At 36.7% G+C, this 12,639-nt stretch overlaps 1 protein-coding gene and 1 long non-coding RNA gene across 2 annotated transcripts in view; one reads left to right on the forward strand and one right to left on the reverse strand.

Annotated features, from left to right (window-relative positions):
* Positions 1-12,639, forward strand: part of LOC135219861 (E3 ubiquitin-protein ligase UHRF1-like) — a 207,727-nt gene that overhangs the window by 77,902 nt on the left and 117,186 nt on the right. The window lies entirely within an intron of this gene.
* Positions 364-3,229, reverse strand: LOC135219862 (uncharacterized). The gene is made up of 8 exons (XR_010315518.1): positions 3,145-3,229; positions 2,923-3,015; positions 2,695-2,790; positions 2,520-2,588; positions 2,279-2,418; positions 1,142-1,224; positions 912-994; positions 364-721 (listed from the first exon to the last, which is right to left on the reverse strand). It is a non-coding gene; the product is annotated as an uncharacterized LOC135219862 (long non-coding RNA).

Below are 12,639 nucleotides of genomic sequence, written 5' to 3' on the forward strand. Positions count from 1 at the left end.
ACTAACTTGTGCACCTCCTTTACTGCATGGAGATGCTAGAATGTCCCCACCCAATAAGGGGATTTTCAAGTCATCATTGGACCTAATCTTAATTACCGTATATAACTCGAGTAATGTGCGATCTTGCATATCATGCGACCCCCAAATTTTCACCAATGAACAGTGGTTGTGTCATGTATTTCATGTATCATGCAAGTTCCTTTTCCGAGAGCATCAATTCATCATAAGGTTGGTGGTTTAGCGTGCTAATGGCCGAGTCATTCAGATGTCTGCTGCTGCTAGTCAAGTTATGGTAATTTTCTTACTAATCCCGAGAATTAAATAGAAAATCTCAGGATTAAAACAGAATCCCAAGATTATAAAATACAGGCAGTCCCCGGGTTACGACGGGGGTTCCGTTCTTGAGGCGCGTCGTAAGCCGAAAATCGTCGTAAGCCGGAACGACACTTGGAAATATGCCTTAAACTAAGAAAAAGTTAGAGAGACCTTACCTGTGTGACATGCAAGTATTGCATGATGTGTAGTGTGGTTATTTCAATGGCAAAGGATGGTTCTTGAAGGTATAATTCTTTATTAAACTCTTGTGACACTATAAAGCACAATGTACTACACTTAATCCTTAGGTTAGATTATACACTAAACACTATTACACTGTATACTATAGTAGTACACTAATCCTTTGGTAGATCCTGGAGTACACTAAAATCCCAGTCTGGTAGCTCTGGAAGGTAAAAGTATAACACAATTAGTACAAAATACTACACAAAGTCCTGAATGCAATATGTAAATTATAGATATCAAGAGTAAAAGAGTTAATGTATGTTAATTAATTCCTTACTTTTAGTTTATAATTCCTTACTTTGAGGTATATCAAGAGTAAAAAAGTTAATGTATGTGAATTAATTCCTTACTTTTAGTTTATAGTTGTCGTGCTATGTAACCCTGGATGCACAAAGTCTTATGTGGCCCCATAGCCTACATCATTCAGGGGGTTCTTAGGAATGTACAAAAAATAATTAGTATGTCAGTAAGTACTCTATGCATAGTAAGTTACATACAGTAATATGCACCATACAGTGGTTTAATATCACATATATAACATGTATAAAACTTAGTTAATGTATGTTAATTAATTCCTTACTTTTAGTTTAAAGTTGTCGTGCTATGTAACCCTGGATGCACAAAGTCTTATGTGGCCCCATAGCCTACATCATTCAGGGGGTTCTGGAATGTACAAAAAATAATTAGTATGTCAGTAAGTACTCTATGCATAGTAAGTTACATACAGTAATATCAACTGGTACGTATGCATGTTGTAAATGATTGGTCTACACCCCCTGTTCAGCAGGGAGTGTACAGTATGTATGTACGTACTAATTCCATGAGGGACCTTGATCACTTATCCCATGTGAGAGATCTTGGTCACTTTTTTTTAGTATAAAATTTACTTAATGTATGTTTACTACTATGTATAATTCCTTACCTTTAGTACAGTAGTAGTTTACAGTTGTCGTGCTATGTTATGTAGTAACCCTGGACAAAGTTTTATGTGGCCCCATAGCCTGCATCATGGAGGGGGTCCTGGTTTTCTGGAATGTACCAAAAAAGTATCAAAGTTAAGTCATGTATGTATGTTTAGTAAGTTACATACAGTAACCATACGTACAGTGGTTTATAACATGTATGTACATAATCAAACTTGGCTGGAAATTCCTGTAAAAAAAAGTTATGTACGTATGTAATACTACTGTATGTAAAAACCTTACTGTTCATACTTTGTTACACTACATGTTACATTTGATACGTATACTTTCCTGAAGGGTTTTTTCCATTCAAAAATGGTGCTTCTACTTGTAGTTATCCCTTGATGACACTTGTAGTAATTTGTTAGTAACAACCTGGAGTTGTGTGAAAAATGTTGGTTCTGGAAGGAAAAAGTAACAAAATTAGTGTACAAAATATACACTACAGAAAGTTGTGAATGCAATATGTTAATTACTGTAGATATATCAAGAGTACTAAAAGAGTTAATGTATGTTAATTAATTCCTTACTTTTAGTTTAAAGTTGTCGTTCAATGTAACCCTGGATGGACAAAGTCTTATGTGGCCCCATAGCCTACATCATTCAGGGGACTCTGGAATGTACAAAAAATAATTTTGTCAGTAAGTCCTCTATGCAGAGTAAGTTACATACAGTAATATGCACCATACAGTGGTTTAATATCACATATAACATTTATTATAAAACTTAATTTAGAAATTCCTTACATAACTTACCAACTTTTAGTGAGTCTCAAAGCTGTTACCTAGGTTGTGGGAGATGGAGGTGGAGGTGTAGAGCATTCATGATAAGGATGCATTCCAAACCTAACTTCAGTGTGCTTTATCACAGATAACAGGCTAGGATGATGGGCAGTCTGGAATGAAGAATTAATATTAAAGGACAGTATGTAACCACTTAGGTGTACAAAATTTATTGTACGTATGCAAACATTAAACACAACTGAGAATTCCTTACCTTCAGCAAAATGAAGACATGTAGGCTATGTAGAGGTCTGGTTTATGTAAGTCACAGGTGCATGCCAGTCTGGAATGATAATGTTAATACATATTATTATAGTATGTAGTTACATACATAACATGGTTATTACATATGTAATAATTAAAACATTAATAAAAAAAAATGTCCTTACCAAATTCTAGTGGTTGGCTTGCTTACTGGGATGGCCATATGGTACATGAGAGTGGGTGGCTGGGCTATGGAGTGGGATGGGCAGGTGCTTGGGAGTCTGGAATGATAAAAAATATATAAAATGATAGTTACTACTACATGTACTGTAACTACTGCACATGTTATTACTGTTTGACATATGTAGTGTGTAATACGTATGTACAATATAAAAAATGAAGAATTCTTTTACCTGAAGGAATGGGAGAGGTGATACTACTCGTATCAACTGATTTGGGCTCTGGAGAGGTGATACTCGTATCAACTGATGAGGGAACATCTAGATCTGGAAAGAATGATAGGGTACATAAATATATTATAAGGTGGATGTAATTGTAGCATATGTACACTTTTAATAAAATTTCTATTAGCAATTTATAAAACATTTTATACAAATTTGTTAAGGATTCCTTACCTGATGAATAGGGCGAGGCATCAAAACCATGGAAAGGCTCAGGGTCATCTGGGTCGCTGTCACTATCAAAGGGGTCTGAAATGAAAAAAAAAAATAATAAGGTTATGCAACATCAAACACATTGTACCACTATGTAAGTTAGTGTACGTATGTATGTAGGGTGTAAACAATTTCCAACATGAAAATGAGAAAAATGAAATTGCTTACCTGATTGTACACGTACAGGTGGACGGGCTGCTACAGAGGGTCCAGGTACAGGGGGATCTGGAACTGTCACAAGTAGTACTACAGGGGGATCTGGAACTGTCACCACTATTGCAATAAAATTACAAATGATGAAAATTAATGAAGTTACAATTTACTCTAACATTTAGTATATGTTACATTAAAAACTTAACACATTTTATATACACTATGTAAACACATAAATTAGTAAAACAGTTCAGAATTCCTTACCAGGACTAGGAGTGGGAGGTGGTGGTACTGGAGACTTGTGAAAGAAAGTGTCAAGCCTGGACTGCACACTTCTCTTCGTCTGCTTCTCCTTCAGGGTCTCCTTGTAGAAAGTTACTAAGTCTAACATTCCACGTTTTATTTTGTCAAACCTGGCAACGTTAGGGTCTTCTGCCTCAAAAGAAGCCAAGGCTCTCTCCAGATGAGTAAAACCCTCTGACAAGCCTTTCACAGTTAATGACCTGGGTTTTGGCTCTGGTGCCGCCGCCTCTTCCTCAATCATTTGCTGTTCAAGTTCAAGTAAGTCCTCTGCAGACAATTCCTCTCCATGGGAAGCCAGCAGCTCTGTTACATCATCAGGTTCAAGATCTAGTTTCAGCCTCTTGCTTAGCCCTACGATCTTCCTCGTCACAGTCTCGACGTCTTCTGCCTGGTCAAAGCCTTCAAAACTGTGCACAAACTGTGGACACAGTTTCTTCCAGGCCCCATTTAAAGTGGTCGTCTTCACCTCGTCCCAAGCACTTGCAATATTTTTCACTGCATCAGCAATGTTGTAGCCCTTCCAGAATTGCTTCAGTGTCAACTCCTTGTTAGCTTCTATGGCCCTCAAAGCAAAACGTATGGTCCTTCTAAGGTAGTAAGCCTTGAAACATTAGCTATTACTCCCTGGTCCATTCCCCCTGATCCCAACTCCTTGACGAGGTGGGGGGCTTAGGGATCCACTGCAGAGGGAGTATGCCCCTGTATGCCTACTCTCTCTGCTGTGGATCCAACTGAACATTGGGACCTTTCACTCCTTTACTCCTCCTCCTCTAAATTTTCCCTCTTCCCTCCTTCTTCTTTCGTTGACGACCTTGGCGTGGTTTTTGGAGTATTGAATTGAACGCTCTTTTAACTTGATGGAGGGTGGAGTTGGACAGCATGCCACTCCACCCGTAAAACTAGAGTAACTGACGTGGTCAAGCGAGGGGAAATTTTTATGTCAAGCCATGCCCACAGTGCTGGGTCCGATCGCTTGGGACTGACGACCCTTAAGGCACTGTGGGTATGGCGTATATCCAGGTGAGTGTTCCCCAGGGCAGTTACCATAGCGTAACAGTAATGCTCCTCCCTCAGTTGGGCCTCCTTGGTGAGAGGGATCTCATCCTGGACGAAATATTTAAACTTTATATATATGGAAACCAAAACAAAAACCCCTACGACTTCTGGCATGGCAATGGACTGTTCTAAGGAAAACCCAGGTAATGAAGAACAGGCTGGTATTAAAACTTTAATACCATACAAGCCACAAAGAAAAGCAAATTTAGAATTGACCCAACCTTGACTCACTTCGACTCCCTCTTTGGGAGTGGAAGTTGGTCAAGGTTCTTGACCTTGGAAACTGACAGAAAAATATCAGCATTAAGATTGGAAAATTATTTGTTAAGTAGGCACCCAACCTCAGAAATGTCATTTAGACAAATAAAAGACAGGAGTGGTTAATAGAAACCACTACAAAAAATCAATCTGAAAATTATTTAACCATAAAGAACATAGACAATATAAAAGTAACGATAAGAAAGCACGACAATATGAACAGTGTACAGGTACTGTAGTACTTCCTAAAAGTGAAGAGCCAATAGAGAAAAATATTTTGCTGGATTCCCTTAAAAAAAGGTACAACAATATACAAGATTGTGAAGTTTACAGTATAACCAGTAAACAAAGTAATGAAAAGACATTGAAAATAGCAAAAATAAAATTTGAAGGCCAAGAATTGCCTTTCAAAATTAAAATCATGGGCCAAAATAGAGAACTGAGACCTTATGTTCCAAAACCACTACAGTGCCAAAACTGCAGTAAATATGGGCATACATGGAAAAATTGCAGAAATATATCGATTTGTGCATATTGTGGATCTGACAAACATACCACGCAGTGGAAGTGTGGTGAACCAAAATGTGTAAACTGTGGCCAAAATCACCATGCTAGGTCTAAGGAGTGTATGTACTATATATACAATACAGAACTGAAATGACTTCAGGAGAGATCAGGAATGCCAATAAGAGAAGCCAAACTAGAGTTGAGAGTTAGAGGAATGCATGATCCCGCTAGGAAGCAAATGTTCTCTGCTGCAATGAGCTCAAAGAATGAAACAAAAATGGAAGCAAATAACAAACCCCTAATAGATAAATCAGAAGAAAAAATAACTTTACAAGAAACTAATATAGCAAGAAATCAAGATACTTGTGCAACTGTATGTTCAAATTCATTTGAGATATTGGAGGAATTAGAAACACAAGAGAATAATACATATATAGCTGAAATATTACAAGATAATTATAATGAGCTGGAAGCTAAAGATAAAAAGAGGCCTTTAGAGAGAACTCCACCCAAAACCAAGGAGGACAAGCAAAACACAAGAGCTAATTCAAAAGACAAAAAAGACTACTTGAAACAACGTCACCCAAATCCAAAAAAACAAATTAAACAATCAGTAAGACCCAAAATCTATTTGGATAAAAATGAATACCGAGAAGACAGTCAACGAAAATTGCTTGCAAACAAAAAATGAAAAAAGAGAAACCCAAATAAAAGAGAAAGTTAAAACATCAGATAAAATTGAAGAAAGTATTGAAATAGAACCCAAGAGCAAAAGCCATTTAAATGCACCTCTAATAAAAAGAACATCTGCGACTCTTCAGCCAATAAAGAAAACAATAGCAGAAATACATCACCCACCAAAAGAAGAACAAAGTACAGCAAAATTATACAACTTCAATAAAATTCAAAGTTCAGGAAAACAAATAAAGATACTAAAACAAAACCCTAAACCTTCTTAAAATGTCTATTTTACAGTGGAATATCAGAGGATACGTATCAAATAATGAAAACTTAAAATCACTAGTTAGAGAATGTAATGCAAATATTATTTGCTTACAGGAAACTAAAATAGGTAACAATGTTCTCAATGCTGGCATAAATTATAATGTGTGGAAATCAACACAAATTTTAAATGACAACAGCCAAGGAGGAACTGCAATCATAACGCATTCTTCAATCAAATGCCAACCTGTTAGGATTAACTCGGTAATACAGGCATGTGCAGTTCAAGTATTCCTAGAAAAAAAAATAACAATATGCTCAATATACATATATGGAACCGTCGTTAGAAAGTCGCTTAATAGATCATCTTGGAAATAATAGACCATTACAAGTGGAAGACTTAGAAAATCTAATAGAACAATTACCAAAACCTTACTTATTAGTAGGTGACTTCAACGCCAAACATCCCATGTGGGGAAGTACATCATATGACAGGAGAGGAAACACTGTCCCTAGATTTTATAGATAACAAAAATTTGATTATTTTAAATGATGGTTCTCCAACAAGATTTGATGTTTATCATAATAGCACCTCTGCAATAGACATCACTTTATGTTCCCCAGAAATTGCCACAGATTTCAGTTGGAAAGTAAATAATAATTTATTTGGGAGTGACCACTGGCCAATACAAATTGAGCTAAAAAATAATTCTAATATAACATATATACCGAAGAGGAAAATGGAAGAAGCAAATTGGAATTTATATAAAGAGAAAACGGTGATTAACAAAAAACTATCTGACTTTACAAACCACATAGATGCTTATGAACATCTAGTAAAAACAATAGATGATAAAGCAAATGAAACTATTCCAGTTACCTCAGGCAATCCGACTAGACCACTGGTACCCTGGTGGAATGAAGAATGTAAAGCAGCAAGGAAGATTACGAGAACATGCTTTAGAAGATATCTGAGACATAAATGTGATGCCAATAGAATTGCATATTTGAGAGCTAAAGCAAAGCAGAAAAGAATATTCAAGATAGCCAAAAGAAAATCATGGAAAAAATATATTAATAATATAAATTCTAAAACTCAAGACAAAGAAATCTGGAAGAAAATAAATAAACTGCAGGGTAATATATCGGCCAGAACCATTACCTACATTAAAAGTAGAAAACAAATATATTTCAAATCCCAAAGTAGTCGCAAATGAATTGGGAAAATGTTTCGCCAAAACATCTAGTATCTCGAATTATACAAAGAAATTCCAATTAAAAATCAAAAATTATGTCCCAATACCAATTAAATAAAATCTAATAATCAGGAAATCTATAATCTTCCTTTCACCATGGAAGAACTGGAAAATGTCCTGAAACTTGCAAGTCCAACAGCTCCAGGGGAAGACAACATTAGATATGAAATGATAAAAAACCTACCAGAAGAAAGCAAAACCTTTTTATTAGAAATTTTAAATGAATTATGGCACTCTCACAGCATACCTAAAACCTGGAAAGAATCTTTAATCATACCAGGCTTAAAACCAGGAAAAGACCCAGAGTCACCAAGCAGCTATAGGCCAATAGCCCTTACTAGTTGTCTAAGTAAGATATTTGAAAAAATGGTGAATAACAGACTAATATGGGTATTAGAAAATAAACAGCTATTGTCAAACAGACAGTTTGGATTCAGGAAAAATAAAAGTACCATAGATCCCCTCTTAATGATTACAAGAGAGATACAAAATGCAATGGTTGGTAAAAAACAAACAATAGGAGTATTTTTTGATTTAGAGAAGGCATATGATACCACCTGGAGGGGAGGGATTTTAAAAAAATTGATAGAATGGGGAATAGGAGGCAATTTATATGAATATATTAAGGAATTCCTATCTGAAAGATATATAAAAGTGAAAGTGGGGGCAGAAATCTCTGATTCATTTATCCAGGAGGAAGGAATCCCCCAAGGTAGTACTAAGCGTGGCGTTGTTTGCAATAGCAATAAATGAGATAATTGAAATGATCCCGCCAGGAGTCCAAGGATCCCTTTTTGTAGATGACTTCGTCATATATAGTAGTGGTGAAAAAGCGCTGGACATAAGCAACAGATTGCAAGCAGCCATAAATAGGGTAAAAAAAATGGGCCGATAACAAGGGTTTTAAATTTTCTCCGCAAAAAACAAAAGCTGTCAGATTTACAAGATCAAGAAAACAGGAATTAATTCCTACTTTATTTATAAATAATGATATAATTGAATATGATGATCAGATAAAATTCCTCGGTGTAATACTTGATAAAAAACTTACATATAAAGAACATATAGAACAACCTGGCGATAAAAGTAAGAAAATCCTTAAATATAATAAAAGTAATTGCGCATAATGAGTGGGGTGCTGATAGAACCTCTCTGATAAAAGTATATAAGGCTCTTTGTCTAAGTAAACTTGATTATGCATGTCAAGTATATGGTAGTGCTTCTAAAACCTTATTAACAAACTGGATGTCATACATAACATGGGTATTAGACTCTGCACTGGAGCCTACAGAACTTCCCCCGTGGAAAGTCTGTATGTAGAAGCAGGAATAGATCCCCTGAAAGTACGAAGAGAAGAAATGGGATTAAAATACATAGCTAAAATAAATAACCTTAATGATAATCCAAACACCAAATATATGAAGAACATAACAAATAATTATGACGACAAACCCAGAGCCTCTAAAACCATTGGAGAATAGATTAAAACCTGATATAGAACATCTAAAATTAGGAACAAGTAGCATATCAAAAATAACAACTTCTAAAATACCTCCGTGGAGACATGCTAAAATAGAAATCTGTGAGAAATCATTTGATAAGAAGGTAACAGATGCACAATTGAAGAGTGAATTTCTGTCACACCAGGAAAAACATAAACGGGATATAAGTATTTATACAGATGGTTCCAAGTCGAAGGAGGGTGTAGGCTATGCTGTAGTAACAAAAAATATAAAAATAAGGGAAAAAATTCCAAAAATATGCTCGATATTCACTGCAGAGATTAATGCTATATTAGAGGCTATAAAATATACCTTTTTGGTGGGAAAGGCAAACGATACCTTTGTAATATACACGGATTCTTACAGTGCTTTAGAAGCGCTAAGACAATACACAGTTTCTCATCCCGTAATTGAAGAAATAAGAGAGTGGATAGATATAATAGTAAAACGGAAATCTATAAATATAAAACTCTGTTGGGTCCCTTCCCATGTGGGCATAAAGGGTAATGAAGAGGTGGATAAAGAAGCCAAAAAGGCAGTAAAAAGGAGTCTATCAAAAAAATACAAATACCTTACAATGACATTAAAACAACAATAAATGAATACTGTCAATCAAAATGGGAAAAAGAAGAATGGCTAGAATTGAATCATAAATTAAAGCATATTAAATCATCTGTAAAAACCTTGGAATACAACAATGTCAAAGAAGGGAAGATATCATATTAACAAGATTAAGAATAGGACATACATACTTGACACACAAATACTTGATGTTGCAAGGCGAGGAAAGACAGGCCCCTTACTGTGACCATTGTCGTACTCTGGTCACAGTCCGTCATCTGCTAACTGAATGCAAAAAATTCGAAAGAAAACGAAGATCCAATAACATATAATATCCCACTTGAAGAACTATTGGGAGAAAATGCCCCACTTCAAAATATAGTAAATTATCTCAAAGAAATAAACCTGCTTTATATGATATAACACGTCTTATAATTTCATAGTTATACAGTAAGCGCTGAATGGCCTTTGCTGCCCCAGTGCTTGGTGTTACACCTAAACTTTATAAAACCAACCAACCAATCCCTGGTCCATTGGCTGTATCAGCGATGTGGTATTGGGTGGGAGGTACACCACCTTCACATTAGGGTGCATGTCGCTCAAATTTGAAGGGTGACCAGGGGCATTGTCCAGGACTAAGAGGGCCTTAAAAGGCAGACCCTTCGAAGTCAAATACCGTTCCACTGCTGGCACGAAATGGTCATTGAACCAATCTTCGAAGACCATCAAGGTAACCCAAGCCTTCTTGTTTGATTTCCGAATCACAGGGAGTTGACTCTTGAAAATGCCCTTGAAAGCCCTGGGATTCTCGGCCAAATACACCAGCAAGGGCTTCAGTTTCAAATCGCCACTTGCATTGGCCCCAAACAGCAAAGTCAGTCGCTCCTTTCCAGCTTTATGGCCAGGTGCTGACTTCTCCTCCTTGGAAAGGTACGTTCGATTTGGCATTCTTTTCCAAAATAATCCAGTCTCATCCACATTAAAGACTTGGTCAGCCGTGTAACCACCATCCTTAATTATCTCAGCCAAACCACCTGGAAAACTTTCTGCTGCTTCGCTATCAGCACTAGCAGCTTCACATTATGCAAATTTGCACGAGCCTTAAAACGGTTAAACCAACCTCTACTCGCGGAAAATTCACTGCCAGCACTGCCTTCGCCAAACTTTTTCACTACTGCCTCATGCAGCGCTCTAGCCTTCTCCTGGATCACACTTAAGCTCACCGGAACACGTCGCTGGTTCTGGTCCTCCAGCCAGATCATGAGCAATTTCTCCATTTCAACAATGCTCTGGCTACGTTGCTTCTCGTTTATCACCGTTGACTTCATCGGCGCAGCATCCTTAACGTGCTTCAGGATACGTTCTTGTCTTCACAATGGTTACCACCGTGGTCCTGCTCAAGCCTAAAGAACGGCCTATTTCGGTGTTAGTTTCTCCCTTCTCCGAACGCTTCACCACGTCATATTTTACCTCCATCGTGATGACCTTCCTCTTCTTGGATGAACTATCATCGGAGGAAGTACTTTGGCGTTTAGGAGCCATTGTAAATTTGCGAAAATGGCAAGGAATTTCAGCAACGTCTTAGCACACAACCGACTGAACTTCAGGCAGAGACGCGATTGAAGTGGCGTCCTTTCGTATTGTTACGCTTAGCGTCCTCGACCGTCCGAGGTCGTTGTTCGGTCAATTTACCATACAGTTTAATAGCGTTAATTAATTATGCACCTCCGCTCAAAACTAGTTCTGCATATGAGGTATCGTTAAAAAGCATAACAAAACGTCGTAACCTTGGAATTTGCGTTGTAATCTAACCAGAAACTTAGTTTTTTTAATTATGTACTGGAAACAAGCAATGATTTTTTCATTATTTGCGCTTTTGGACTGTTTTAAACTGCGCATCCCAAGCTAGTGTATTCATTCGCCCGCAAACTAGTTCCGCATATGCGGCGTCACTAAAAAAATTCAAAAAATACGAAAAAAAAAAGTGTCAAATCATCATAACCTCAAAATTTTTGTTGTAATGTAACCAAAAACATATTTTTATTATATACTGTGCTAAACTATAAAGGATTTTTATCATAGCATGCGTTTTTTAAAAGCGTCGTTAACTCGGAGCGTCGGAAGCGTCAGCGTCGTAACCTCGGAACGTCGTAAGCAGGAACCGTCGTAAGCCGGGGACCGCCTGTAATTGTAAAAATACCATGCCTTGGAGTCCTAAATCATTCTCTCTCTCTCAGGAATAAATACTGTAATTTGAGTCTTTCACCAATGGGTAGCAGTAAGTGTGTAGACATTGTGTGCGTGTACATAATGTTTAAAAAATGTGCAGTACACACAAATTCTTTTATCCGATTTTTTGGTTTTTGGAATTTTTCAGATTTTGGAAAGTGAGGTCAGATGCATAATCAAACAAACATCACTACTGCAGCAAAAACATTTTTTCCCTTTTATGTTTTTCATTAATGTTATTTATTACTTACACTTTATTTAGATAAATAATACTGTTAAATGAATGTCCGGGAAAAGGATTTGCACTTAGTGATGACACATCACTACAACACAATGTGGTATTTTCATACCACTATATTGATGACGCTTCTACGACAAACTGGTATTTTTCATTAGAGTTAAAATGATCATATTATATTATTGTTTTCACGAAGAAATAATTATATAAAGAAAATTATGAGTAATTTTTGCCGTCAGCAGTCAGAAAATCACGATCATGGTAACATTCAAACCTAGTGCCATCCACGCCATGTCTATAAATAGAACAGAAGCAGAGGGCAGTCATTGGATAACAGATCTCCATGGCTACCAACCAGCCAATCAGGTGTTGGTTATACTACTACTATGTGAATTTCTTAGAATGAACGTTTACACATGCGAAGCTGACGATTGTGAATTTCTTAGAATGA

The sequence above is a fragment of the Macrobrachium nipponense genome, chromosome 1 (assembly GCF_015104395.2).
Source record: "Macrobrachium nipponense isolate FS-2020 chromosome 1, ASM1510439v2, whole genome shotgun sequence".
Classification (NCBI taxonomy): domain Eukaryota; kingdom Metazoa; phylum Arthropoda; class Malacostraca; order Decapoda; family Palaemonidae; genus Macrobrachium; species Macrobrachium nipponense.